An 8,312-nucleotide genomic window follows, 5' to 3' on the forward strand; every position below is an offset into this window, starting at 1 on the left:
CTATCCTCTTCTGATGTAGGGTGAAAGGCCAAAAACAACTAAGATATTTTGCAACGCTGTCATCCTTCTCTATCAGGTGGCTTTCCTTGGCCTTGTGTGACCGTGACTACCACTTGAGCATGGACCATACATTATCAATTATTTGGTCCCATACCTCAGCAATGATCCAAGGTCGCACCTTACCCTTCGTCAATAGGAGATCAACATGCATGCCGCCCACGTCCATCTTGGCCTTGTTGTGCTCATTCACTAATAAATCCTTAAGGTTGTCCTTGCAAATCTTCTCCCATATGGATCATACCTCCGTTGCATCTGCAATGGCCCATCTAAAAGATTTCTACATCCAAGAAAATATATATTAATACAAGAAATTATAATTGATATACACTAATACTATGTCCTTATGTTACCTCGAATTTATGCCACATGTTATCCTTATGCTCTTGAGGAACCTACCTCTATGTCAACCAAGGTCCACTGAAGTTACTCCTAATAATCAGCATAATCGTCATGGTAATGCCAATCTCCTCAAAAGTGCTATAAAATATACTTATTGTTAGTAAAACACATAAATTAATTAACTAAATTAACTGCATATAATTAATGATCTAAATTGGAGTATAGGAAATTACCTTCCTCTGAGAAGATGCAGAAGTATCCATTGGTCCCAATGAGTCAAAGTTGGCAATAGGAGACTCGGCCCTCGACCCTTAGAGTGCGACATGCTGTTAGATGTAATTGTAGCGTTTAGAGTGAGGGTTCCTATTGGAGTAGTTGGACTCGACATCGGTACCTCTAACTGTACCTGAATATCTACCCCTAGAGTGAGACTCTATGGTTTAGGGGGAAGATGCGGCATAGGAGGTCGAGCAGTCGAAGGGCCAACGTTATTGGCTTGTCTTTGATAGCCTTCCTTCATATTATTCTTCAGCTTAACCATGTCTATCCCGTAAAAAGAAAAACGTACAACTATTAGTATAACTATCAAAAAAATAATAGGCATATAAACATTAATTTAATTGTGAATAAATAAATATACAACATGATAAATATGATGAATGACCTTCATATAATTTTAATTTCAAAGTGCAAAAATTGCTTTCATACATTTTTTTACAAAACAAAAAACATTCATTAATCATGATCCAAAGAAGCGAACTGATTTTCTTTGTTCTCATCTTCATCATCATAAATATCGTTTTCATCTTCTTCGTTTGATTATTCTCTGTCTCGTCGTATTCTCCTTCAACTTCATCATCTTGTTCATTACCTTCAACATCCATAAACGTATTAACCTCTACATATTCACCACTAACAAGAATTGTATTATTGTTAAGGTCGATCAAAGTATGATCAAATCATGAATTGAAGGAAACTTCATATTCTTGATACACCCTTTCATATAGGTCAATCGTTTTCCCATCACTTTGCTCTTTATCCGTAATGGGAAATTAACTTTGAGCCTTCGTTTTAAGTACTACCCACTAATTACGTCGATCTTTTTTGTTTGATGGATATGGAGTGTAGAACATTTGAGCTGCTTATTCAACTAAAACAAAAGGTCTCATTTGATATTTTTTGTTTAATGACATGTCTCATGGTTGTTGACACCATTGTTCATCGTTTTACAATTGTGACCTTAATCCAATGTGTGAAACTTGTATCCATTGACGTAATACTTAGAAACACCTTGCCATATGACCAAGACCATGAGACATGTCGACAACACGAGAATCAATTTGACTCGCATGTTGGACGACCTACGAAAAAGTTACATGGCTTTTAATTATTTAAAGTATTAATTTAAAAAGAAACAAACAAACTTATTAAAGATAACTTACGTATTCTTTAAACAATGACAAAATGATACATCACAAGCTTTTTCCAATTCCTTATCGAAAATACCGTATTGTTCTCTTTTAACCATATCGTTGAACATCCTAGAGATAAAAGGAACATAAATCACAAATTACTACTATTCTCAATTCACAATTTTCTAAATTATTAGTTAAACATATACTTATTTAGTGTACAGTAATATCTCCTCATAATTCCTTAATACATATAGTTCGGTAGCATAGAACTCATCCTCCTCTAGGTATCGACGTTTCTTGAGTTAACCTAAAAATCGATCGAGATAGATGAAAATCGATAGATAACTGACCGCATCAACCCCTCTGTCGTCATCATTCTGTGGGACTCGATTCATTCTAGTTAGGATTATAGGTTCATAGTACATCAAATAAAACGATGATATTTCGTTGATGATATATGCATCGCAAATGGGCCCTTCCATAGGTGCTCAATTTTTCACCTTTTTTTTTAGATAATGTAAAAACAAAAAAAAATCAACATTTGTTTTCTGATTCTAATTGTCAAATTAATAAAAAAAAATTTAATTACATGTGTGGTATGCAACCTCTTGAATGGATACATCCATCGATAATAAACTAGTCTTCCAACCTTAGCTTTATATGGCAAGTGGCTTAATAAATGCTCCATTGAGTCCAAAAAAATTGGGGGAAAATTTTTTTATAAATTGCAAATGGTTTCCATGATGTTTGCTTCCCATGCATTGATATGCTTAACACACAATTAGGTTGCACATAAATCATGAAAGAAATATGAGATCTCAACAATTGCACTACAAAAAGCATGAAGAACCATATCACGTAAAGCAATTGAGAACAAATGCTGCAAAAAAATATGACAATCATGACTTTTCATCCCATAAAATTTGCATTCCTGCTCATTCACACACTTTGCTATGTTAGAGACAAAACCATCTGATAATTGTAACTATTTCACCCAAGCACACACAACTTTCTGTTGCTCCTTAGTCAAAGTGTATGAGACTTTTAGTTTAAAAAGTTTACCATTTTTTGCAATTAAGTGCAATTCTAACCGCCTGTAACACACCTCTAAATCACAACAAGCCTTGATGTTGTCTTTCATCTTTCTCAAAACATTCATAATCGTGTTGAATATTTTGTTAAATACGTTATGCTCAATAAACATCACATCCAAGTTGTGATGAATGAGATTCATCTGTCAATACGATAACTCTCAAAATATGTTTTTCTTAGTCCAATAATGGGTTTGACAAAAACCCAGTAGCTTTTGATTGTCCACCTTTGTCCCACACGTGATATTTGGAATTGACTTTAATTGTTCCAAGATATTGGCACCGAATAATCAAGGAATTAGAAGGTCCTATTCAACACGTTTCTTAAATTTATCTCTTTGGTGACGAAAAGGATGATCCATCGACTAGAATTGCCGATAAAAATAATAATAAAAATAAGGCTTCCTCTTGTACTTCAAGAACAAACACTTTCCATGTTTCATGCAATATAAACATGATAAACATCCATGAGTGCGTCACCCGGACAACATACCATATGCAAGGAAGTCATTAATGGTCCATGGAGTACTACTAGTATAACAAAATTTTGGCAAGTAAAGGCATCGTAATGACCACCCATTCGTCCCATAAAGCTTTTGACTCATCTATCAGAGGTTGGAAGAACACATCAATTTTCTACTCTGGAGTTGTCCTCCCTTAGATGACCATACTAAGAAAGATGTACAGTTGCTTCATGCACATCCACGGAAGTAAGTTATAGATAGTGAGCATTATTGGCCAAATAGAATACGGTTCGTTGTTGGCCCGAATGGACTAAAACCATCTGAACATAAACCGAGTTTGACGTAACGAGACTCAAAGGCAAAAGACTAATTTGTGCGATTAAAATGTTACCAAGCCTCACCATCAACAAGATGCCTAAGTACTCCATTAAATTGGTGTGTGGCATGCCATGTCATGTTTTCTACAATTTTGCTAGACAGGTCTAGCCTTTGCAATCTTGGGATTAGTAGAAAGTATCGCGAAATCTTGTAAGGAATTTTTCTTATCCTTTTCTCTCTTTGATTTATTCGATTTATACTGAGGATGACCACAACATGGACAATAAGACAACTCAAAATATTCATTATAAAACAACATGCAATTATTCTTACATGAATGAATTCTAAAAGTTGAGCCCAAGTTCCTTCAGGTGTATCTTCATTCTATAGAAGTTTTTCGATAATGATTCATCCGATGGCAACATCTCTTTCACTAGATGCATTAGACGACTAAAGCATGCCTCACTCATTTTAAACTCTAACTCCATATACAATAATTGGAACATAGTTGATAGTTTTTTGTTCTTATCACATTTGACCCACAAAGTTGCATCGGCATCATTTAACAACAAAAAAAAAGAATGCAGCACTTGGATTTGGATCTTTAAGAAAGATCGGTTCCTCTCAAGTCTTACCGTTAAACTAAAACTTCAATAGTAAAGTATCCATAACCATTTCAACATATGGATTTTCTACTATGACTTCAATAACAACTTCGTTGAACTCACCAATAAAAATGTGCCAATGATTGGCCGGCATGGAATGATTCATCATATGCATCCCATATTGTGTACGCATTGGTAAACCCTTTATGAAATAGGTCTTCTCGAACCTTTTCAACAACCAAGAACTTGTTATTCATACATTGAGAGCAAAGACATCTAATCTTATTCTCAATCACATATCTTGGTCGACTGAAAACAAATGAAATAAATTCATCTACACCATTCACAAATTTTGCCCTAAGAAATCCACTTGAATCCACTTAAGAATACATCCAACTCCTATCTCGTTCCATTCTGAGGAAAATATTATGATATCGTCCGTTAGCAAATGTTAACACAAACATCAATTGAAAACAAAAACCAAATTAAACACAGGAATTAATTGATTCTATATTATTATTAATTATATTAATTGCTTAATTACTTATAACACAATACATTAGTAAATTAACTAAATTATTTATTTAACTTATAATCCTAAACCTTAATAATTAATTTAAATATTTTTTAAATTAAATAATATTAATAATTTAATTAATTGCCTAATAACTAAAACATTGTTCAATTCAAGTAGTCAAATTGTTTAATTAATTGAATGAAACCTTAATTAATTTAAATATTTTTTAAATTAAATAATATTACTAATTTAATTAATTACTTAATAAATAAGACATTTTTTCAATTCGAGTAGTTAAATTATAATTAATTTAATAAAACTTTAATTAATTTAAATATTTCTTGAATTTTACTAATTTTAATAATTTAATTAATTGCTTATTTAACTAAATTATTTAATTAACTCATTAACATCTTCACTAATTTAAATATTTTTAAATTTTAATAATATTACTAAATTACTTAATTGCTAATTACTAAAACATTGTTTGCATATGATAATTAGTTAAATTATTTCATTAATTTCATAAAATCTTAATTATTTAAATAATTATAAATTTTACTATATTTACAAAATTAATTAAACCTTAAAAATCATATGTGAAAGCTAAGGAAAGCACACACAATACCAACAGATTACACAACAATACCAATAGTTAAGGAAAAATCATATTTTCAACAGAATACATCTCAACAATAGATTAAACACATTACCATGAATTAACATTTTCATCACAATTAATGAAAATCTGAATATCTGATTACAACAACAACATTTCCATCACAATACCATTAATCAACAACATATTACAAGAACAACATTATTTTCATCACAATCAACATATAGAAAATCTGAAATCAAAACCCTAAATGTAAAAATCCCATGGTAGAAATAAAGCTTACCCACTGGGCTTTGAAACTACCACTAACGAGAGCAAAATGGGCAACAAAATCAGTGAAATCCAACGGCTAAAGCTTCACCAAAAATGAACGGTAGTAACTCCGTGGGGAGAGCAAAATCGATCGGCAACCTTGGGTAGAGCAATTGGAGGAGGGGCGGAAGGGCTAAGCTAGACAGGCGAATGGTCGAAAGGGTTAGGTCAGACGAATGGAAGGGTAGTGCAACAAGGCTGTAGGCATGAAGGAGGGAAGGACAAAGAGATGAGAGAGAGGAAAAGAGAGCTGGGAGAAATGGGGGAAAGAAAGGCGCTCGAGAATTTTAATTAAACTCGCCAACATAATTTTTCGTCAATAAATTTTTTTTAAATGTCAATGGAAATTTTATCAGCAAATTGGTCGATAAACTTACTAACTTTTTAAATTGGATTACCGACAGAATGTTCATCAATAATTTAGTCGATAAACTTACAATCTTTTTAAATTAGATTACTGATCAAATTTTCATCAACAATTCGGTCGACAATTTGACAACATTACTAACAAGGTATTCCAATGGTACATTGGTCGATAAATTTCATCAGGAAAGCCATTGCCAATGGATTTGTTCCATTGATAACTCTATGATACAGAGTTATTTGAGCTTAATTTCGATAATAATTTAGTTTAGTTCTTGTAGTAATGTATAGAAATTAGTATATTTTATTTAATTATTTTAAATTAGTTAGTTTAGGTAAATCAATCTAATCTTGGTTAATTTTATGCTTAATTTTGTGTTAATGTGGTTAAGATAGGTTGTTATTGATTTATTTGTACTCTTCTAGGTGTTTGAAAGAAGAATTTTAGTAAAAGAAGGAGAGCAATTTCGAGGTACAGACTTGTACTGCATATATTTTATTATTTCAGTCATAACTTTCTCTACAGAGCTTCAAATGAAGAGATTCTTAAACCATTGGAAAGATAAGAGAAAAATCTACAACTTTTATGTTTACCAATTTGCCCAGTTCAGCTTTTATGATGGTCAAAAATCTTGTTGAAGTTGATATACTGTAGTAGTCCTAGAGCAATTGCGATTTCTGTTAATTAATTGGGCGAGGCTGTGACTTACATAGTCTGATAAGGACATCCCAGCTGAAATTGATTTTTTTTTTCACCCGACTTGGCTTAACTTTAAAACCTATAAAAACAACCTTTTAGAAGACTTGAGGAGAGAGAAGGAAAAACACGAAATTGACATCTACGAGTCAAGCCACAAAGTAATTGAAGCTAAGAAGAATTTGTAGGATTCAAGGAGATTTGGAGATCAAGAATACAATTCTTGAGTTTTTCTATATTTGCTTTTATTCTCTTATTTTCTTGGTTTTGTTTTTAATATTTAGATTTTATTCAATGATGATGTGTGACTTGATAGGGAACTAAATTTTTAATCTAAAATTATGATTGAACTCAATATATAGCCTAAATTATTTATCTCTCTTTTACTTATATTTGATAGATTTAAGTTGTTTATTTTATTCTGTTCTTAATGCTTATAGTTGACTGGCCACCAATTAGATTGAATTGGAAACCTAGATTAAACATTGACAAAGGAGATTTAGGTAGACCTTGAATAAAATAGCGTATGATCGAATACACTTAGTGGATTATGTGGTTTGATTTGCATATAGGGTAGACATACACTTATAAGCCATACGTAGCCAAAATTAGAATACAAACTTAATGAATCTTTCTTTAATATAATTTGCATAGACATACAGTAAATTAATTGGGAAAGGTATTTTTATAAGAAACTCAACAGAGACTTGTAATTATTTTAGGACTCTAGGTTAGCAACTTAATCTATTAAATTGAGTTAAGAGAGAGAGAGAGACAATAATTAGATGAAGAATTGAGGGATATCATAATCTTAGGTCTGGTAGTCATTCATATTTAATAAAGTAAATTTGCTTATAGATTTTAGATTAAGTTTTAGTTTTCATTATTAGTTATTAATTTAAATTTCCCTTTTTAATTTTAATTGTTTAGATAAAATTAAGGTGTGTTAATTTTAGTAGTTAACTGTAAGGATTAATTCAATTATCTGTAGGATCGACACTCTACTCATCTGTATATTATCTTTGTGATACGTACACTTGCGTGAGTAGAAAATTCAACAATATCCATCAATAAACTTCGCACCATCTGTTGAAGTTTCGCTCCATCATTTTGCCAATGAAATACCAACAAAATAGATTTCATCGGCAAATTTCATCGATATTGCATCTGTAATAGTCATTTTTTGGTAGTGGTGCCATCAAATGTTGAAATTGACACTTTTTTTAAGAGGACTTTATTCCATGAGTACGATGGGATAAGTGAAGTTAAGAAGTACATCGTTAAGATGATCCACTAAATCTAATGGTTTTTAAAATTTCAAGATAAAAGTATAGAATTGGTAAATCTGTCGATTTACGAAATTCTAAAGTTGTTTTCATGATCAAGAATAAACATAAATGTTTATTTTGCAAGAAAAAAAGGGACATAAAAAACAAGAATATGAGATATGTAAAACTTGTTTAGAAAAGTGTAAAAATGAAGAGATTCATAAGTAGAAGGAAGACAAATAAG

The 8,312-nt window shown here is 31.5% G+C and overlaps 1 long non-coding RNA gene across 1 annotated transcript; it reads right to left on the reverse strand.

Moving 5' to 3' along the window:
- LOC108663200 lies at positions 4,154 to 6,031 on the reverse strand. Its single transcript, XR_001929217.1, has 2 exons — positions 5,712 to 6,031; positions 4,154 to 4,519 (listed from the first exon to the last, which is right to left on the reverse strand). It is a non-coding gene; the product is annotated as an uncharacterized LOC108663200 (long non-coding RNA).

The sequence above is a fragment of the Theobroma cacao genome, chromosome 9 (assembly GCF_000208745.1).
Source record: "Theobroma cacao cultivar B97-61/B2 chromosome 9, Criollo_cocoa_genome_V2, whole genome shotgun sequence".
In the NCBI taxonomy this organism is placed as follows: Eukaryota; Viridiplantae; Streptophyta; class Magnoliopsida; order Malvales; family Malvaceae; genus Theobroma; species Theobroma cacao.